Here is a 23,193-nt window from a genome sequence, read left to right on the forward strand (position 1 = left end):
AGGGGCTGTCACGAGGAGCATGAGTTCCGAAAACCAGGTCCGGGTGGGCCAATAAGGCGCAACCAACAGGACCTGTTCCTCGTCCTCCCTGACCTTGCACAGTGTCTGTGCGAGCAGGCTCACTGGGGGAAACGCATACTTGCGTAAAGCCAGAGGCCAGCTGTTTGCCAGTGCATCTGTGCCAAGGGGGGCCTGGGACAGGGAATAGTACAGCTGGCAGTGGGAGGACTCGTGGGAAGCAAACAGGTCTACCTGGGCTTCCCCGAATCGACTCCAGATCAGCTGGACCGTCTGGGGATGGAGTCGCCATTCCCCGGGGAAAGTGAGCTGTCGTGAGAGCGCGTCGGCTGCACGATTGAGCTCCCCCGGGATGTGGATAGCGCGCAGCGACTTGAGCCACGTCTGAATAGGCGGCGACACATCGGTGTGATGGTGACACGATGTGTACCGCGGCGCCATGCCCATCTCGGGACTCGGGAGTGCAACCAGTGCTGAAGTGGCCTCATATGAAGCAACCCGAGCGGCGTGACTGCGGCTGCGGATGCCATATGCCCCAGGAGCCTCTGAAAGTGTTTCAGTGGTACCACTGTCCTGCCTCTGAAGGAACTCAGGCAGTTCAGCACTGACTGGGCACGCTCGCTGGTGAGACGTGCCGTCATACTCACCGAGTCTAACTCCATACCAAGATAAGAGATTCTCTGCACAGGGGAGAGCTTGCTCTTCTCCCGGTTGACCTGAAGCCCCAACTGACTGAGGTGCCGGAGCACAAAGTCCCTGTGATCGCACAACTCCTCTCGGGACCGGGCCAAAATGAGCCAGTCATCGAGATAGTTGAGGATCCTGATGCCCACTACCCAGAGTGGGGCAAGGGCGCCCTCCGCGACCTTCGTGAAGACACGGGGGGACAGGGAGAGCCCGAAGGGGAGGACCTTGTACTGCCACGCCTGACCCTCGAAGGCAAACCGCAGAAACGGTCTGTGACGAGGGAGGATCGAGACATGAAAGTACGCGTCTTTCAGGTCGATCGCTGCAAACCAATCCTGTGGCTGGACGCATTTGATAATGCGTTTCTGCGTCAACATCCTGAACGGGAGCTTGTGCAGGGCCCGATTCAAGACTCGCAGATCCAGGATAGGTCGAAGGCCACCGCTTTTCTTGGGCACAATGAAGTAAGGGCTGTAAAACCCTGTCCCCATCTCGGCTGGAGGGACCGGCTCGATTGCATCCTTCGCCAGCAGGACAGCAATCTCCACGCGCAAGACAGAGGCGTCCCGGACTGCCACCGAAGTCTCGAGCACACCATTGAACTTGGGAGGTCGCCGGGCGAACTGAATCGCGTAGCCGAGTCGGACCGTCCGGATGAGCCAGCGTGACGGGTTGGGCAGCGAAAGCCACGCTCCCAGACTCCGTACAAGTGGCACCAAAGGGACAGTCGACATACCCGCAGTGGTGCAGCGATGGGGAGTTGTGTCGGAAGGCCCAGAAGGCATTGCGTCCTGAGTCATCACAGCCACACTCCCAGTGTTCCCAGAGGAACTGGCCAGAGACGCGTGGAGAGGCGTTGCGTCTCCGAACCGCGACTTCTCGACCGCTGGCAAAAGGGGGCGTCGTGGGTGAGAGTGAGGAGGCTGTGCGTCGCTCATTGTCAATCCACGAGCCTTGCAACTCGGAGGAAGTGGAATTTGCTCTTTTAGAAAACTGTCTCTTTTAGCCGAAGCGCCCAGGGGAATCGCCGTCACAGGGACACCGCTGTACCGCGCCGTCACACCGACCAGGAACAGCTTCTTTAAAACAAAGATGAATGGCTTTGTAGTGACTGCTCTCATCGACTACTCGGCTCCGAAGCAAAAATCTAATGAGTGGATGCACCTGTCGCCCTATTTATACCCGTAGCTCGGTGAGTGGCTCAGGTGTGTTAATCCACTAGCCAATTTTCATTGGCGTTTTTTCTTAAATTCAGAGATGATTGGCCTCCCAAGTGAGACCCCATATGTCGTTCGACATAACTCGTAGTGACCGACAGATAGGGAACTTACTCTGATTTATAATGCCTCCCAGTCCCATTAAACAGTACAAGCCTCATTATTCTCCCTCTCCCTCCTTTCTCTCCTCCTGTCTTACAGTGAAGAAATGCATGTACCTTGTTCCATTTGCCTCTCTTTCTCCAACTGACACTCCATTATCCTCCAGCCCTGGAGTATTTATACCATTCCTTCACATCCCTTTCTCTGTAGCCATCTATATTAGATAATTTCTCTCTCTTCCTCCCCCACTTTCCTCCAAACTATACCAGTTCAGTCCATGATTCATCTCCTTTTCATGTAGAATTTATGTGACCATCCTGTTACATGTATCTCCTTATTTTACCCTCTCTCAGATCCATTATTTAAGGGTTTCTATAACACATTGATACTTTCTCTATGTAATAAGTAAAATAGTTTGCATCAGACTTGGGGAATATGTGAATGATTTGCACTGTGCTTTTGTGATGTGAGAGCAACATAACAGTTTCAGTGTGACATGAGATGTGATGGACTCCTGCACTGCCCATGATGGAAAGGAACTTCAAGGATCTAAAAGTGGTTTACAGATAAACCAGAAATCTCAGCAATTTTCAGTTGAGCTTGTAACGGGGCTACAGTATGAGCAACTTTCTCTCATTTTCTGTCCTCCTCATATCATCACTTCCCACTCGGCCCTAAACAGAGTTTCCAGTAACCTCATATTGTCACTATTCAGTAAAGTACCATAGGAAATTATTTATGGTAATTAGCAATAAAAGTCCTGTCACGACGTTCCTCCCACTGAACACGATCTATCAATGTTATCATGGCATCCACTAGCAAGGCGTTTAAACAGTGTGTGCATCCATGTCAGCGTTATTTGACACCTGATGGCACACACAGTCTTTGCGTCTCTTGTTTGGGTGAAGAGCACACGTGCGATGTCCTTGAGGAGGCAATCTGCGTGCACTGCGAGCGTTTTTCTGTGAAAAAGCTCCGCTCTCGTTTGTCTCTCCTTTTCGAGGAAAGAGGGACAGCCATCTGGTCCCTGTGGCTCAGGTCCCACCGTTGCCGAGGCACGGAGGAGAATGAGTTCGTGGGGATCACAGGTGGATCTCGCTGAGGAGTGTAGAGAGGGATTTTTCCTTTCACACTCTCCGGCGGCAAACGAGAGTGAACTTCAGGAGGAAGATGCGTTGTCATTAACCCTTTCTGATACTGAAGTTAGTGCTCTGCTGGGTTCTACCCAGAAAGAGCAGGAGATGTCTGAGAGTGGCAAAGAACCTGAGGCTGAGCCTTCTCAATCCTCCTGCCCTACGTATGGGGAGCTGTTACAGGGTTATGGATCGCGCCACAGCAAAATTAGACTTGCCATGGAAGCGTGCCAGAAAGGTAACGTCGCGAGGTCACCTCGATAAGCGTTATTTGTCTGACCATAGCCCTCCAGCCCAGATGAGCTTTCCATTCTTGCCTGACTTACATGCGGAAGTCGAAAAGGAATGGAAGAGGCCGTTTTCCTCTCGCATCCATCGGTTTCAGCATATGAGTTATGCTAATATCGAGGGCATGCACGAAAACGGCTATGAGAGGATGCCCCCTGTAGAAGAGAAGCTGGCTAGCTATCTCTCTGTGGGGGAAACATCCTCTCTTAAATCTCCCTCTTTGCCATCTAAGCCCCTCAAGGATACATCCTGCTTAAATGGTAAATCATACGCAGCAGCAGGTCAGGCTGTGGCTTCATTGCATACAATGGCAGTGCTTCAGGCTTACCAGCCTGACCTGCTGAAGGACCTGGATACAGGCGAGGGCCTTTCAGCTGACCAGGTAGCCGAGCTGCGCCGCACCACAGACCTCTCTCTCCGGGCTACCAAGCAGGCCGTCTCCGCCATGGGTAGGTCTATGGCGGCCATGGTGGTAACGGAGAGACATCTGTGGGTGAACCTGGCAGACATCGGGAGGGAAGAAAGGGGGTTTCTTCTCGATGCTCCGGTCTCGCCTTCTGAGCTTTTAGGTACCTCCGTCGAGATGGTGGTCAGAAGGCTAGTGTCGCGGCTCGCGCTCCTCCCCCGCCTAAGGGCAGGGGCAAGAGGAATCGCGGGTCACGAAGAGGTAAGCAGGGTCTGAAGGATGTGATTCAGACGAGGCAGCGTCCTCGTCCAGATCGGAGCGATACCTAGGAGTTACTCACTTCCTTTTGGATGTTTTTAACTTCTGTGTTTATTCTCCCCTGCCTAATTCCCTCTGTAGCCACCAGCTCTCCACCTGATCGAGGTTAGGTGGAAAGTTTCTCACATAACAGTCTCCTATCCTGGACCTATGATGTTTCTGATTGGTCCTGGCTGGTCGTCAGAACTGGCACAGCACTGCAGGGAATTTCATGGATGTCCGGCCAGGTCACCCTGAGGGGCCGCCTGGCCGCTTGGCGCATCCGGGGAGGTGGTAGTTACGGAAGTCTTCTGTATGTACTGCCTCAGGTGATGCTCCCCTCGCTTGAGGGTTGGAGCCTGCCTCTCCCGTGCGATCCAGCGCCTCTGCGATGCTTAGGAACCCTTCTGTACACAGGCTAAGCCTGTGTACTTTCTCAAAACCACATGGTGGTCAGTGTGCACATGAACACTTTGCGCACTGTCTGAAATCCACGTAAGTGGTAAGTGTGCACACAAGACTCTGCGCACTTTCTGAAATCCACATAAGTGGTAAGTGTGCACGCAAGATTTTGCGCACTTTCTGAAATCCTGTATGGTAGGGGTTACACGCTCCACTTCGTTCTCTTTCTTAAGATGATTAGCCCTGGGTTCCATGGGCTTCATTCAACCAGTGTGTATTTGTTATACACCTCAAGCATCGCTTCCCTCAACATGAGGGGTTGTGTGGACGTACTGTGGTTATCAGCTAGTAGGCCTCACCAGGCCTCCCTGGAGTTGAGTTCCAAATTACTTTCAGTTTCCACTTAAGGTGGTTATCTGGTAACAGGTAGTAGGCCTCTCTAGGCCTCTCTGTAGGTGAACTCCCACATATAGTGGTAGTTTAGCAGCGGTCCCCTTTTCCAAAGGAAAATCAGGCAGTAGGCTTCACCAGGCCTTTCTGAAGCTGAGCTCCCACATACTGTGGTTGTCAGGTAGTAGGCCTCACCAGGCCTCCCTGGAGGTTTAGCTCCCACATACTGTGCGTTTCCACTAAAAGCATGGTTTTTCAGGTAGTAGGCCCCTCCAGGCCTCTCTGTAAGTGAGCTCCCATGTTTTGTGGTTGTCAGGTAGTAGGCCTCACCAGGCCTCCCTGGAGTTGAGTTCCAGATTACTTTCAGTTTCCACTTAAGGTGGTTATCTGGTAACAGGTAGTAGGCCTCTCTAGGCCTCTCTGTAGGTAAACTCCCACATATAGTGGTAGTTTAGCAGCGGTCCCCTTTTCCAAAGGAAAATCAGGTAGTAGGCTTCACCAGGCCTTTCTGAAGCTGAGCTCCCACATACTGTGGTTGTCAGGTAGTAGGCCTCACCAGGCCTCCCTGGAGGTTTAGCTCCCACATACTGTGCGTTTCCACTAAATAGCATGGTTTTTCAGGTAGTAGGCCCCTCCAGGCCTCTCTGTAAGTGAGCTCCCATGTTTTGTGGTTGTCAGGTAGTAGGCCTCACCAGGCCTCCCTGGAGTTGAGTTCCAGATTACTTTCAGTTTCCACTTAAGGTGGTTATCTGGTAACAGGTAGTAGGCCTCTCTAGGCCTCTCTGTAGGTGAACTCCCACATATAGTGGTAGTTTAGCAGCGGAAAAGGGTCGCCTATGAGCGTGCTACTCTGAGCTCGGAACCCTCCTCTCATAGGAGACTGAATTCTCGGGTTTTTCAACAGAGCGCTCCAGTACTACATACTGTTTTTAAGATGCACTGTGAGAGCAGACATCCTGCTGAGGCAGGGGCTGAGGCTCGGGGAATGGTGCCTTCGCACCAAGGTGTTGAAGTTGAGTTGGAGAGGTTGGCCAGACTTGGGTGGATCGGTTTTGCGGCTCGAGAGAGCATCGCACTATCCCCTCTGGCTTCCTCTGACTCATCCAGCTCCATTAGGGCTGGACGCCATGGTACAGACGTGGCCGAGGCTTCATCTGTACATTCCTTCCTCCAATTGCTCTGCTCCCGGGCCATTCCATCTACGAGCTGCTCTCTCAGAGTGCCACGAGAGCCCCTCCTTAGAACAGTATTTGTAAATCCATGTTATGGTAAGTGTGCACGTGAAGTCTTTGCACACTTTCTGAAATCCACACTGTGGTAAGTTCGCACGCTAGTACTCTGCATTCTTTCTAAAATCCTATATGGTGAGGGCTTCGCGCGGCTGCTTCGTGCCCTTTTTTGAGTCGGTTAAAGCCCCGTTCATCTTGGGCGCCACTCCACCCAGGTATCCTCTGATACCTATCTAGAACAGGGCATTGCTACTACAGTACTGTTGGGACAGCTCTTTTGGCAAGTTTTTTTTTTTGCGAAAGCTAGCAGTAGCCCCTGTGTGACAGGCAAGACTTGGTAGAAGAAAGTGCTAGGTTCTTAGCCGTATCCCTTTAAAAGAATCTTTTGTGATTCCAAGCCTTCAGCTTTACCCCGGGCCAAGGCCCTACAGGTAAGTTGGGTATGTAGCTTAGGCCTTTGGCCATAAGGGATAACGTCATAGACAGCCGTCGAACCGTCCCAGGGGCGACTCCCGGTGAAATGGTAGAGTTTTTACTTAGTGTTTGCCATGATTTTGGCCTGCACTCCCCTCAGCATGGTCGGCGTGGGTATACTTTTCCCCATAGTGTCTCCTCAGAGGACGCAGTTCGAAGTTCCCTTGACAGGGAACGTCTCAGGTTACGAATGTAACCATGGTTCCCTGAGAGGGAACAAGACACTGCGTCCTCTAGCTCCCTGCCATGCTTCGGACGCAAGCTTCACGAAGAAGATAAGTGACGGGTCCTACGGGCGCGTATTTATAGTCGCGCTGGTAGTGACGTCGGAAGCTGTCGCCGGCCAAAACGTTGGCATTTTTCAAAGTATGCTACAGACACGGGTCACGACGAGGTGTTCCCCATAGTGTCCCCTCAGAGGACGCAGTGTCTCGTTCCCTCTAAGGGAACCATGGTTACATTCGTAACCTGAGATGTTACGCGACTTTGTGTTTTAATTCATCGTCGTCGTAAATAACTCTAAATCATAAATACACAGTAACCATATGCAAAATACACTCACACAGTGTCCAAAAGCAGTCGAATTTAAATTTCACATTAGTAGAATTTTAGTTAGACCTTATGAACAAAAATGTAAGTAATAGTTTAACTCAAAGCAAAGTACAGCTGCAATATTATGTGAAATTATCCAGATCTGCAAGCCTCTCAGTCCACACTTGACACTTTAACTTTGACATGCTTTTCCACGAGGCCATTTCTAAACAACATTACATTAAGAGATGTTCTTAGGTGGTACTGCATCTAAGAACATAGATGGACATCTAATAATTATGGAAACAACAACAGTTGTATTCCTTTTTTCATATACACAGTGGAAACTGGTTAAATCTGGTGTTAGCTAGCTAGTTCCACATGGCTAGCTAGCTAGTCAGCCAACTGTGTTTTGCTATGTAGTGAAGATCACGAGTCACTCATGATCAATGCGCCAGTGAGAAACTGTCTGCAGCTGTGCTTGTTTCACACAAACACACACACGCACATTTGTTTCACATCATACTAAAGACCTCCCTTTGAATTTGTGTTTAAACTAAACTGCTTCTACGGACTAACCCAAACAAATCCTAACCTTATTTTTGGCATCCGGCAGCCGGTGTATCCCTCTTAATACTGGAGTGATATGCAAATTTTTTCGAATACCTGTCAAAAGTCTAGTGGACGAGCTGTAGTCTGTCCAAACTTTTGTATTAAACCCCATAGTACGGTGAGTTACAATAGTCTAATCTTGGGAAAATAAATACATGGATATCCTTTTCCAGGTCCTTCTGAGATAAAAAAAAATGCTAAATTTTAGAGATTAGTCTAAATTGAAAAACACTAATTTTGACAACTTAATTTATTTAACAAATTTCAGTGCACCATCACAAACTATACCTATGTGTTTTACTTGATATGTCTGTTAAGGGGATAGTATGCCCAAATCAATTTTGGATGTGTCAACAGACTCAGAAGGGCCAAATAAAACCAATTCAGTTTTTGATTAATTTAAACATAGCAAGTTCGCAGACATCCGCACCTTAATCTCGCCAAAACATTCCACCATTCTTTCTACAGCGATAGAGGCAGTTGACTTCAGATAGATACAACTGGGTGTCTTCTGCATAACAGTGAAATAACACACCATATTTACTCAAAATCTGACCTAACGGGAGCATATACAGTGAAAAAAAGTCTGGCGCTAAAACACATCCTTGTGGGATACCTCAAGATAAAGGTACTGAGGTCAACATACATTCTCCCATCTGAACAGAGAAACTTCCTACACAATGTTCCTTGTAAATACCTACACAAGTTTCTAAACGTGAGATCAGAATCTAATGGTTGACTGTATTAAATGCCACTGTAAGATCTAAAAGCAAAAATAGAGTCATGTGACTAGAATCCGTTGCCATAAAAAAGTCATTAAAACTCTTAATAATTCAATAAAGAAGGACTCAAGTTTATTAAAAACTTAACAACTTTTTTCCAAAATCTTTGCTAAAAATAGTTGCACTACACACTCAAGGTGTACACAATCAAGGTTTTATTTCTTCAATAAAGGCTGCACTATGGCATGTTTATAAAAAGTTTGAACAATTTCTGAAAGTAAACTCTTATTAATTATTGATAATACAAATGGATCAATCGACTCAATAACTTGCTTTAGTAGCTTTGTTGGAACAATATCCTGAGGAGAGAATGTTGACTTAAGCTTGAGTACAATGTCTAAAAGCATGGATAAAGAAATAGCCTCAAAATCAGACAACACAGCATGAGTTACAGCAGGGGTTTTCAAACTGTGGGTCGCGACCCACTCGTGGGTCACGGAATGGAACAAGGTGGGTCGCACAAAGTCACTTGGCTGCAGCTAATTTTGCGTTTCAATGACACACAGACACTAACACAGTTCAGTCTAGGGCTGCACGAATGTGACGAGTGGGGCGGGGCCTAGTGCCATGGGAACAGAGCTAGGCCGGTGGAGTGATTGGGAAATGAGCAACACTCACCGGTCTCAAGAACCACGGAGGAGATCGGAAAGATACAAAAGAGGAGCGATGACAGTGAAGGACGAGAGAGGACCAGGCCTGGGTTTTATTTTGTGTTTGTTTTTTATTTGTGCACGGCAGTCATCCGAGAGGGGCTGTCGCGCTGTTTTGTGTTTATTTGGTTATTAAAACTTTGTTTGATTGTCCGCCGGTTCCCACCTCTTTCCACGAAGGAGTCATCGAGGCGGTGGGCTGGAGTGAGTTCGCCCCCCCCCCCCCCGGCAACTCACTCCAGCCCACCACATCGAGCACCCTCGGCGGCAGACTCCTTCGCCCTGCTCGATGGCACTGCGGATTCACCCCAGCGGCGAAGGATCTTCGGCAGCGCGCCCCTCCTTCCTCCCTGGCTTCGGCACCAGTGTAAAACATTAAAATCTTCACAATCACAGGAAGAAGGAGGCGGGAACTGGGAACCCACTCATCACAACGATATAGCCCACCAACATTAATAATGAACTGCAATATCCTTAGTGTGATTTTCAAATTGCAATTAAGTCCGTGTGCGTTGCGTGTTTTGAAGGTCTCAGAGCAATGTCATTAAAAGGTTCAATCGGTCTTTTTTTACCTATTTCACAATTATTTTAATCTCCAAACTGTTTTAGATAGTTCTGCTTTGCTTCTTATGCTTTTCTAAAAAAGTGTTGGATTGTGCTCCGTTCTCGCCGACACACACGGAAGGATCATGAATGCAACAAAACACAGCAGCGCAGATCACACTTCACTGGAGTGAGCCTGCTTCACGTTTTTATGGACACTACATATTTTAACGCCAGTAAACAAAAATTAAAACTTGTAAATTTGTAGTGAAATTTTCAGTTGTACTCTAAAATAAAATGGTTATTTTTCTTAAATACTTAATTTCTGTCATAAAAATTTTAAGTAAGATTAGGTTTAAAGTAATTTCACTCGTTGTTTTTTTTTTTTTTTTAATATTTTGGTGGGTCGTGAAATATATTACACTTGTCTAGGTGGGTCGTGGAATGGAAAAGTTTGGGAACCACTGAGTTACAGGTATTTCTGTAAGCATATATAGACACTGTTGTATATTCTTTCGGATGTCTGATATACGGCCAACAAAAAAATCTAAAAGGCTTTCACACTAACCCATAGGCATATCTCCGGGCACCTCCAATCTAGAATTTAAGAATTAATCAATTGTTCAGATTGTTTGGATTTTGATGATTATTCTCAATACATAAAAGTATCTAGATCTGGCCATTTTCACAGCCTGAGTATTTGACACAATATCTAAATCTAAGTACTGCAGGTTTTTCAGGTATTACTATTAACACAAGTGCACAGAGGAAATAATAAATAAATGCAACATTTAACCCCTTACCAGTCACCCTCCATTTTGGCATGGAGACAGAAATGACATAGCCAAAATAAAAAGGTTTCTGCTCATTTTTCTTTCTGACTAGATACATAATCAACATTTGTTCACAAAGCTGACACTTCAAAGTTTACTGTTCATGAATCAGAATCACTCAGACTGTTATGATAATAGAGATATATTAAAAAAAAAACATTTTAAAATAATTTATTGCCTACAATTCAATCAGAAGATTTTGTATTCATCATCTGATTATGCACTAGTCTCCTGAAACACGGTGTGGAAGAACACAACCAAATTAGGACACTAATTCTGAAAGGGATAAAGAGAGACGGAGAGGTGCACTGCTGTCCAGCCCAGTCCATTGCAGTAATATCTCCCGCCTTTAGCGGGACAGCAGACAGGCTCACACAGAGAGCTGATATGCAGGAGTAAGAGACAGCAGCTGTGATGAATGAAGAACCTGTGGAAAGTGGCAGGCTGGGAATGGGAGGTCAGTGAGGGGCACAGATATACCAAAATCCCAACTTTCATAAACATAAGAGAATTAAACGGTATGGCTGGGTCACAGGGGTCACAGTCCAGTCAGAGCCAACAGCAGCGCTACCATGTGCACCCGTCACCGATGATCAGGCAGTTTCGTTAACACACGTTCAGCTTCTTGTCACAGTTTGAAGTATGATAAGGTATTGTGTAATATTTCTGTCTCAACTTCTCCAAAGATAGTCTCTGCGGTCTGCTGTGCAGCCAACAGAAAGAGCTCTGACAAAGTGGATGAGAATGGCAGCTAAAGATGTCACATTATCAAACTGTAAGGAAGAGGCTGGAGGAGACCTGATAGACCCATTTCACTGACAGAAACTGGCCTATCTCATGACACCCTCAGTCAAAAGTAAGAAAAAAACAAAAAAAGAGAGAGAGACAAATTGCAACATAAGTCTATTAATGCGTGGTTGTGGAGGGTCAACTTAATAATATCTTTGCTTACTAAAACTTTTTTTGTTGTTGTTGTTTTTCTGTTTCAAGCAGTGTATATTTATTTCACCCCCATACTAACAGGTTACAATATTCACACTGTGTGTGTGAGAGAACCGGAGGTGTAAGCAGAGTTACAACACTTAGTCTTTTTTGTTGTTGTGTGTAGCATGCTGAAGGGCAGTACAAAACAGAAAATGTATTATGAACCTATGATAGTTTGCAATAAGTTTAATTAATAACATAAACATGCATTTTGTTTTAAAACAATCTGGTTTGTAATACTACACACTTAACAGTCATTTTATAATCAGTCCTGTGATGCCCTATAGATCCATATTAATTGAGGGAATCAAAATGCTTCAATTCTCTCTACATTGTTATAATAAATTATTTTAAATTCATAATATACAAAGTGTACCCACAACTATTTTAAGAACATCTTATCTAATTCGTACACATCCGTTTCTGTGACCAGTGGCTCATTAAGTAAATACAGTATTTATATTTAAATGAATGTGTCACAAAAAACTTAGTCAAAGTGATAGCCTGGTGAAAGCTGGTGGTGGAAATCTGTTATTTAGGATTATGTATTTACTGCTATAATATATTTATAATTTTTTTGGTATTTTCAGTTTTTATGTGCTTTTGTCAATTTCATTATTCTTTTTTTAATATATTTATATTAAGCTCTAATTCCTTTTTTATTTCAGTTTCAGTAATTTTAGTACATCAACTTAAATTCAAACTTACATTTCAGTTAGCTGGAAGGTCAAGTCTTTCTTATGTTTATGTACTATTTAAATTTAATTTAAATATTTAAATACATAATTGAAAACTATTTTTATATTTTTAGTTTACAATAACAACAATAGAACAGTTGCATGGCCTAAAGTATGCACTTTACCTAAAAGTCATATACATTTTACCCTAAAAAATTACCCTGTACATTTACCCTTAAAAAGAAAACGCTCATTTGAATATCTATGCACACCAGTAGAGTCCATTTTCATAATCTCGTTTAGGGCCCCACAAACCTATGGTGCAATTTTGTTTTAAATGTATGGCCTCAGAAGGAACAATGGAACAAGAGAAGAAACAGTCAAACATCTCACACACACTAAAACATACCAGTTGAGCAGAAACGTCATCTGATTAATAGATGCACTGAGGGCATTTAGGTATGGATCTTCTTCTGGGTCTGTGTGGGTATTGCTGTCTGGGTAAAGATAAATTTTTTCCTATTGATTTCACAGAAGCAGAATCAGAGTAGCATGTCCAGGAGACAGGAGCATTTAACCAGCATCTCTGAAGACAACATTGTGCTCACTTCCATGGCTGTTAGACCTATTTGATGCATTTACATGACATGCCTTTTAGAGTTTTCTTTTCTGACGTCAAACAAAACTCGATGACTCTCTAAGTGCGAGCAACCACAAAGCGATCTTTATGATGTTCACGACTGTAATTACATACAGCTACATTTCCCACTTTTACATTAGTAAAGTGTGTGACTAAACTATGTGATTTAGCATAATATCCGTAATGGTCCAAAGCAATGTAATGGATGGTGAAACAGCATAGGGAAAGAGGACTGCTGAAATTAAGCAATGCTAAATGGTCATGCTTAAAACAAACTCAAAACACAAATACCCCATTGGGCACAATAGCTTCTTTGCAGTTGAATCATTCTAAACAGTTTCTTTATGAAACACTTCACAAAAGTTCTTTGTAAAAGTTTAAATGATGTATAAATACACATGCAGACATAACATTATTATTTTTTTAAATGGTATCATGCAACATCCAATTACATATCTACAACAGGTTTGATGCCGTAAAGTATAAAATTTAAAGAATACATTTTTAACTTTTACCATTCCTTTAGTAACTCTCTGAGCTGAAAAAAAAACATGAGCAATATTTTTCCCCCTCTCTCTCTCTCTCTCTCTCTCTCTCTCTCTCTCTCTCTCTCTCTCTCTTTCTCTCTTCTCCTGGGGCCTACATGCTTAAAAAAATCCTTTGAGTATTTACAGAGGGGTTGGATGTCATGGCAACAGGAGGGTTTGGTTCAAAATTGCAATGCAATGACATGGAAAAGCCAGGCAAGACCTGCTCTGATTCCCAGCTAAAGGGAAACCTACTGCCCTTCAATCCAGTCTGAATGTCTGTTAATGTAACTGAACATCAACCAACAGAGCGCTAACAAAGTGGCGGAGCAAAGTTGGAAAAGAGCTAAATTAGCCTTTTTAGAAAATATCAAATTAAATAGATTTCTAAAATAAATATATTTCAAACAATACTTTATATTTATGAATTCAGAAAAACCAAACAAAAAAAAGATATGTAATGCAATAATATTATATCAAATAAATATTATTTATATTATGCATCTAATATTGTGTATAATTAATATTATTCAATTCTTCATATTATTATTATTATTACAACTTACATAAAATAGGAAGAACTTAAAATGAAAATAAAATATGAAAAATGATCTATAAAATGTTTTATAGAAAAATATATAATTATGTTCACACTAAATTTGTTACATTTATTGGGCACACTTTATTTTAAGGTCCAGTTCTCGGAATTAACAAACCATTAACTCTGACTTTTGTCTCAATAAGCTTATAATTTGCTGCATTAATAGTTATTAACATAGTTAAGTTTAGGCATTGGGTAGGATTAGAGATGTAGAATATGATCATGCAGAATATGTGCTTTATAAGCACTAATAAACAGCCAATATGTTTATAAAAGGCATGCTAATAAGCAGTTAATAGTGAGAATTGGTCCCTATACTAAAGTGTTACCCATTTATTACTGTTATTACTTATTGTTGGAATGACAGTACAGTAGTTGATCACAATGTGGAAACAGGATGAGGAAATACACTGAATACAAGGTACAGAAAACCACAGCAATATTGTATTTTTTTTTTAATTCCATCTACATTTAGCAGACACTTTTATCTAAAGAGAATTATAAATGAGGACAACAGAAGCAATCAAAACCAACAAAAGAGCAATAATATGCAAGTGCTATGACAAGTCTCGGCCAGCTTAACACAGTACACATAGCAAGGTGTATTTAATATATATATAATAAAAATAAATCAAGCAGATAGAATAGTAAAAAAACAGGGATCGCCAGTGTTAGAGGGTCTTTTTATAATAAATAAAAAGAAAATCAGTAGATAGAATACAAAAAGGATAGAGAAAGCTAGTGATAGAGGCCTTTTTTTAAGAAAACAAGCAGTTAGAAAATAAATAGAGAGTGCAATAGACAACAGAAGATAAAACAACATGCTTCCTTTCTATTTGTTTTGAAAACTTTCGCACTAACACAGACTCTCCGAGTGGCTCAGAGTGCGCTTCCAGTGAGGACACTGATAAATCACTGTGCTCCAACCGACAGACACATATTCATCTACCCAAGAGCGGCATGGTAAAGATGAGAGACAAGCCAAAGGCAACAGTATGATCAGTGAGTGTTTATTCAGGCTCTCCTTTATTGTGGACTTAAGATGCTCCATGACCGACTACCGTTTTTGACCTTGGGTAGAGTGTCACGAGCAATCTTTTGTCCTTTTTGTTATCTTTGTGTCTTTTTCTAATGATTGAGAGCTAATTACGTGCAAACAAATATTCAGCCCTCTATGAATTGTGTCCTCAAGCAGCAATGGTGAAAAAGCCCTCTCACACACATAGCTCACGCTGTTCCTGCACAGATCCTGTTGAGACATGAAGAGCCCATTCCTTTGGTGATTACATGATGAGCCGTAATTAAGCGAGGCGATTGGAGATTTACCAGCATCTCCCAAGCACAAGACAGCACAGGTTTGAGAATGAATCATCCCACACATAAAAATTGATTACATTCCCTCACAATAAAGAATGCGGACCACTTTAGGGCATCACAGAAGATGCCAAACAAACCGAGTCAAATGGTCAACCCCCCCCTCCCCCCCATATCAACAGAATCCATCATCCCATGCCATTGATTTCTTAGCTGAGTGTGAAATATAAACACTATCTGCACTCAGCTCTGACATGACAGACTAACTATGGCAATGTAGACCATAACAAAGTACTGAGCAGGCAACATCCTGCATGTGAACTCTACAAAGCACAGGAAACACCTAAAATAATCTTCTCTGAGACGATGAAGACTGAAAATCAAAGTAAAGAAAAAGCGCACCAATTAATGCAACTTCACAAGTTCAAAAGCTAGATAAACATGCATGTTTTGGTGCCTGATATGCAGTGTTGACATGAGAGAACACACCGTTAGATGAAAACAAGGGTCACTTACTCGGCATACAGCACTTAGCGGTACGTGAGCGAGCAGAGAACAGAAAGAGGGACACAACGTACTCTACCTCTGCTTGTTCAGGTGATGGTGTCCGTCAAATCCTGGCTGATCTGAGTTCTGTCACGGTCACAGCATGGATCAGGGCTCACAAGCAAAATGCTACAGGCAGTGCTGGAACCAGCTCAGTCAGCGGCAGAAACATCTCTCCCCTCCTACATGAATTAATTAAGTCTTCTCTCGCTCTCGCTCTCTCTCTCTCTCTCTCTCTCTCTCTCTCTCTCTCTCTCTCTTCCTCAACGCTCTCCTTCAGCTGTAGCAGATGAAAATGTCCCTGCACTTTCTTTTCTGACAGCCTGTTTACAGAGCGCTCTGCTGTCGCTCTGCACACACACCCTCTCTCTCATCAACAGGGCAAAATGCTTCTCATTGGGCCAGCCCTCCCCCTTGTGAACAACTCTAATCACCACAGTTAGTGCCCCTCTCCAGGCTTTTATAAAACGTGCTATAATGTAGAATAATAAAATCTTAAATCATTTGTTATAATGTTGTTTTTGGATATAAAAGAAAAAGAAAAGAAATAATGAAAAAAGACATTTGTATTATTTACAACATCTTTACAAATGTCTTTAAAAGCCATTAAAACAGCCTTTATTGACTTTGACAATACATTTTTTTCTACTTTGTTCTATACACTACTGTTTTATTAGTTTTTTTGTGAAAGAAATGCATAATTTTCTTCTACTATATTCATGGTTTCAACAAAAATATTAAATCAGCATGAGTGTTGTGAACACCTACAATAATAAAATGTTTCTTTTCTCGAGAATCAAATTAACTTATTAGAATGATTTCTGAAGTGACACTGAAGACTGGGTTAATATCTGCTGAAATTACTTTTTTTTTTCAAAAAACACACAAATATATTTTTTTAATCATACCTTTTTCAGCTAAAATGAATTTGAGATCAAACTGTTATTGGTAGACCCTCTGCAGTACTGCAGGGGACCCCATTTGCTTGGATCCTGTTTAATATTGTGATACAGTCTAGTGGTAATGAAAACATTTCCAAAACAGTTTTATTTCAAAACAGCACTGGGTAGACTGCTGTGTTGCTCTTTTCTATTTTTATAAGAAAATAACATGCTACATAACTCTGCTCATTCTGCAGAGCCAAATAAAACAAAATATCATCATGCTGGTATTATCTGCTACAAGTTAAAAGTTTATAGTAATTCAAGAAGATCAACTGCACAACTATAATTACATAGCCTACTTTACCAAGGAAAATGAATCAAAAATAAAATGACTCTCCAAAAAAAATGATTGTCTCACCCACTTATACCACCCGCACTCTAGCAAAGAGGAAAACATTGTTTTATGGGGCTAACATAACTAAAGGCCAGTAACTACTGAAAAAGAAAAAAAAAAGTGGTGAATCCTTTGACAGACTTCCTGTTTCAAAAGGAAATACGTCAACACAGAAAGAGACAACAGTGTCTGTTGAGTGAACTCATATGGGCTTTAAGAAAAGTTTTCAGTTAAGCACTTTGTTAAAGAGAGCCAAGAAGCTTTTATCCTGGATAAGTTTAAGCAGAAAGAAAATGTATATTTAATAAATCAAAAAACAATTTTGATAGTCCATTCATAGATTTAAAAATGCACTCTTGAAAATAAAGGTTCTTTATTTGCAGTGAACCTTCAACATCCATGGAACTTTTTTTTGCTTATTTTTCGTTGTGGTTCAGTAGATTATTAAAATGTCCTTAACACTAATAATAATTTATTAAAAAAATAAAATAGTAGTTCTTTAAAGAACTGGATACTGAAAGGTTCTTTGGGAAACCAAAAGTGGTTCTTGTTTGGCACTGCTGTGAAACCCCTTTCGGAACCTTTATTTTTAACACGAATGAACTGAGAAACTAATAGATCTTTGTTGATGTCACATTGCGATGATATAATGGTTCCTCAAAGGATGATGGGATAAGACCAGTGCTTATCAACCGAATAGGAAATTAGTAGCACCATCGCACCTTCACTTAATTTGAGAAGCAGACAAAGGGACAGAAATAGCTCTGGAGCGCTCCTCCCCTGCTCCTATGATCGAAAGCAGACTGTTTTTGTCTGGCCTGACTTTCACCTAGGTATGCCACCTCCTTTTCATTTTTATATCTTTTAAAAAAGAGAGCAATCATAAATTTGCTCTAAAAGACGTTTTTAGGTTAGTGGTTTCAATCAGAGGACCCTGCCGCCAGCTTGTTGAGATTCTGAAGTTGAAGGACACTGAGAGAACAGATCAATACTCTTATTATAGACAAAAAGGAAAATAAGGATACTAAATGATAAGACGGCCCTTATTTCAGAATGGTATGCTGGCCGTCTTGTGCAAACAGTAATCCGTGTTTAGGAAATGTGTAGGAGTGTCAACATGAGGCATCTGCGTTTCCCAGAACAGTGTGTTTAAGGTAACAGAGAAGATCCGTACCAACTACGTGTCTCTTGCAACTGTGCTGTTTTGTTCAGCATTATAAAAACCCACGAGGCATTGAGAGTTCACATGGTGAAATAGACACACAATATGTTTAAAAAGGCAAGAGAAATGCACTTTATTTTTTTTTCTTTTATTTTTTTTACATAGGTCTACAGGGCTGCGTAAGCTGTCTGTTTTTTCTCTCTGAATTTCTCTAGTGCCGTCTCTTTCTGAGGGGGACTTTCCCTTCCGCTGTTAGAGATGGAGGCGTTGCCTTGTGCCAGCAGAGCATATGCTTTCACTTCCTGTCCCTATCTTATTGTCCTCTTTGTTTGAAGATATAAGCAAACACTGTTATGAACTATGTGGAGTTGATTATGAATGACAAGACTTCATGGTTGTCATAATGGACCTCTTTCCTTCTTTCTTACAATTACATTTCTATTGATTTCATGCTAATTTCATCATTACGATTTTTTGGCCACTACAATTGTGTAGTTAAAATCTTGTGAGAGCCCTAATACTGCTCACAGCAAGTTTGAGCAAATTTCAAAATATACATTTTCATACTGTACATTTCAATGTTTTCATGCTTAAATAAACTTTTAGCATTCATTCTGGACAACATATAGCAAAATGTGAATATTAATCACTTACTGCTTAATGGCCATAACATGAATTTAAATGAATTCATAAAAAACTATCTATAATTGAGGTCAAAATTACTTTACCAAAATATGAGGGATTATGCAAAAATGCAGGTTATTTTTTATTTACTACTGACCTGAATAACATATTCCATATAAAAAGAAATTTCCATATAGTCTGCAAAAGAAAATAATAGTAATACACAACTATTACAAAAGGTTCAAATGGTCACTAATACTCCAAAAGGAAAAGCCATTTTTATAAATTACACTGTTATTTTCTGGTGTAGACTATATGTAAAGGTCTGTCTGTCTGTCTGTCTGTCTGTCTATCTATCTATCTATCTATCTATCTATCTATCTATCTATCTATCTATCTATCTATCTTTTCAGTGATAGGAAACAGGCGTTTGCTTCTGAATCCAGCACTGTGTGGAAACTACAGCAGCGTCACACACTGTCTATAGGGAAGGCAGCAGGGTACCAGGATAGAGACACACACAATGTCCAGAAGGACAAAAGGGAGCCTGGTGGGGGGGGTGGGGGGGGGGGGGTTGCTATTTTTATCCCTCCGGCTGTCCCATCTCCCAAGTGAGCAGAAGTACTGTCCTCCGCGCCTAACCTCAAAGTCCACTGGGACCAGTCACCTGATTCTCATCATGAGTGAGAGCACCCTGTGAAATAAACGTCTCGCAGCGGCCTTACTTTTTTTTTCCTATTTTAACTGTCCAATGATACATGAACCAGACAGTCTGCAGTAGTACCTTGCTATAAAAGCAAGACTGTTATTTTTTTCCTGCCATTCCATATGCCTGTTAGCAATAATTACCTTGTTGGACACCTTTTGGAGAAATATCCATGCCTTTGACAGTAATATGAGTGTGTGTGTGGTGTGAATGAGTGTGTAGGAGGATTGTTAATTGTAAGACATGTACGCAACTGTAATGACAGAAACATTGGAAAAGAAGTGAAAAACAGATTGCAAATCATGCAAAATTTTATTTTGTTATATTTTTGTCAGTATATTTCAGGATTATTGGTGTGTCTGGTTGCATTTTATTGTTGTGACTGGAACAGAAAGGATTTGGATGAAAGACATCACCTATCACTGGGTTCTCCACAGACTAGAGAGCTTAAAAAAGAATGACATTTCTGTCATAATTTACTAACCCTAATGTTCCAAACCTGTATGACTTTCTTTCTTCTGTGGAACATAGAAGAAGAAATTCTACAAAATGTACTAGTCACTCTTTTCCATGCAAACTTACTGTTATGACATTGACTTCTCACAAATCTTACTGAGGAAAGATGAGCGCCGAAGCCTACAGTAACACCTACAACACCATTCAAAGGTTTTGAATCATTACAATTTCTTAAAGAAATGAATAGTTTTATACTATTTAGTTTTAAACTAAAACTATTTTTGAACAAATAAATGCAGCTTTGGTGGGCATAAGAGACTTATAAAAGTAAAAATAACAATAACATAAAGCTTACAGACCCCAAACTATTAAACGGTAGTGTTTAGTTTATTGAATACACACTAACTACAATTCTAAAATTGTACAGGATTTAAGGTTCAGTTCATGGAGTACTGCATTTCTGCAACAGTAGGAAAAGAGCTTTCCCAATACAGTGTCAAACTATGACTCAATTAAAGTGTAAACAATCCAGCATAGTAATTCCAAATTTCCACTTTATTAAGTTGCTACAGATGTGGAAATAAAAATAGCAAAAAGAAAGATTAGTAATGTCCTGCAGGCTATGTTGAAACATATGCCTTATTATTTTTGTCCTCTTTGAGTTGGAAATAAAGGGAGGGAGAAAAAGCACCAGTTATATGACCACCAGCAGCTGCAGTGGACAAACAGTTCTGCATTAATGCACATCTTAGCGTGTGACCGACAAACATGTGGCTCCATTACATCTCTGCTCAATAATGAGATCCAAAGCTACATCACAGGGCTGGCAGGCTCATCCCCAGAGACACAAGGACAGGAAGAAGGGGGAGGAGATGGAGAAAATGTGATGAAGAGGCATTGTACAAAACAAATAAATAAATAAATAAAAATTTCTCACAAGCTGAGATTTCATTAAAAACATCAGACTTATCCAAAAACATTATAATTGTATTCTTGGTCCACATCCACTATGATGAAAAAAATAAAAAATAAATAAAAAAATGATATTTTCTGAAGAATTTGCAAAGAGCAGAATATATCATGGTTTGAATTAGCAACAGGCACTTACATGCAGTAATACAACTATAGTAGCTTGTGCAGAAGAAGAAGAAAAAAAAGTCTTGATAAAGCAATTTGAGACACGTGTAATCATAGCTCAAACAGAATCCCTGGTAAGAGGACATTTAGAAAGATGTGCTCATTTCTGGGAACACCAGAGCAGTGCAGTAATACATTTTCACACATGCACAGCCTGTTACTGGCACCCACCAATTCACACGTGCATAAAGGTCACAAACATGCACACAAGGTGAAAAACTGACTGCGTCGTATCCTTTTCTCACAGACAGAACAACAGTAAACAAACAGACTTGACTTCTATCACACCACCTGTATTATTATGGTGGTTATCAGTACATTTTAAGTCAAAAAGCAGATTTTGGTACACTCTCTGAAAAAAAAGCACAAAAGCTGTCATTGGGCTGTTTTTTTTTTTTTACCCCTAAAGGGCGCATATTAGTATCTTAAAGGTACATATTATTACATAAAACATACTACTTTTTGAAAGGGTACTGTGCTACTGACAGATTTTGTAACTTTTTTTGTAACTTTTCTCTGCTATATATTATTTTACCAATAATTAAATATTAATTCAAAGACAATATGTATTATTATTAACAATCAATGTAACATAGTTAATTCTCCTAACTGTAGGCAGTTTGCAGCTGCTAATAAAACCTATTGTCCCTGTCAGTCACATAATATGTAGCTTAACCAATTCATTAAATGTATAAAACAATAGTTCTTTGTCCATAAACCTCCTGCACTTGTGACAGTCACAAAGACAGGTTGAAATCCTATGCATGTCTTTTTACCACAGTCATGCAAACATTTGCAAAAAGATAGAGCTCTGGTTTCCTCTTCAGGGACCTCCTGCTCTCACTTTAGCATTTCCTTTGATGTAAGCAACGGTGCTAGCTTTACATGTGTATAAAAGCACTCCCATCCAGATTTCAGTTGTGACATTATGGATTCCATGTAGTTCATTATAAACAGGTACCAGGAATAACACCAGAGCAGCACTGACAGGGAATCTATCTGTACATCTATGTCTTGACTTGAGAATCAATGTCTCTGGCAGTCTTTGATGAATGGTTAACATTAGTGTTACTGTGCACACACAGTATATGTACAACCACCTCTATTAGCATGCAAATGCACACAGAGTACCCTACCTTTTGAGAAGCAAGGGAATAACTCTCACCCATACACATGTCACTGTAGGGGTTTCCTTTTAACCTTGGAACTGAATAGTGTTTACATTAATCAAACAGATATTTATAGAGCCAAATGTTGAAATCGTGCTTAAGGACTGGAGAAATTGTGTAAAACTGATGATGATGATGTTGAAAACTGTAATACAATTCTACATTTTAATTTAAACCATAATTTAACCATGGTGAGCTGTCATGGTTATGTGCCAGCTTTTAATAATTCAGCATTAGGTTTAAATAATTCAGTTTGGATTTTAAAAAGTAGATATTGCATTTGAAAATTTAAAGACTAGAGAAATGAGTGCAGCTGGGGCTCTGAATGTATGATTAATGTTGCTGAATGCAACTTTTGACACATACACAATCTAACTTTAATTACCTGAAAGCTGCACTTCAACTCGAAAACTTTGGATTTCAATAAAACATAATACTTTATAAACTGCTTATTGTTTCAATCCCACTCAATGAAGTCCAGGAAGGAAGGTCCTTAATATGATAATAATAATAATAATAATAATAAAAAACTATATTTTGTCCTAAAAAAGATTGGGATCTTGGGATCTATTAGGTTGCTATAAATACACGACTGGAGAGTTCATCCTTCACTGATAAGCACTGTTTAGTTTTGCAATAAAACAAACTGGGCTCGATGAACTCCGTCACTTTATTACTGTTCCACAGTTGCATCATTTTACAGCTTTCCTCAAGCCACAGACTCTCTCTTTGCACATAATCACGTGGACCCATCTGGTAATTGGTTTTATTTTGAGAA

General features: G+C 41.2%; 1 protein-coding gene across 4 annotated transcripts in view; it reads right to left on the reverse strand.

Moving 5' to 3' along the window:
- Nucleotides 1-23,193, reverse strand: part of LOC132095226 (diacylglycerol kinase beta-like) — a 130,236-nt gene that overhangs the window by 99,503 nt on the left and 7,540 nt on the right. For 2 of the 4 annotated variants that reach the window (XM_059500049.1, XM_059500046.1), the window contains exon 1: nucleotides 15,921-16,106. The exons of 1 other annotated variant lie outside the window; for it this stretch is intronic. The gene's annotated coding sequence lies outside the window, so the exon portion shown is untranslated. Of the gene's footprint in view, nucleotides 1-12,664; nucleotides 12,829-15,920; nucleotides 16,107-23,193 lie in introns of those variants that run through there. One more of the 4 variants, XM_059500048.1, reaches the window with a different exon arrangement.

Source organism: Carassius carassius, chromosome 19 (assembly GCF_963082965.1).
Source record: "Carassius carassius chromosome 19, fCarCar2.1, whole genome shotgun sequence".
Classification (NCBI taxonomy): Eukaryota; Metazoa; Chordata; class Actinopteri; order Cypriniformes; family Cyprinidae; genus Carassius; species Carassius carassius.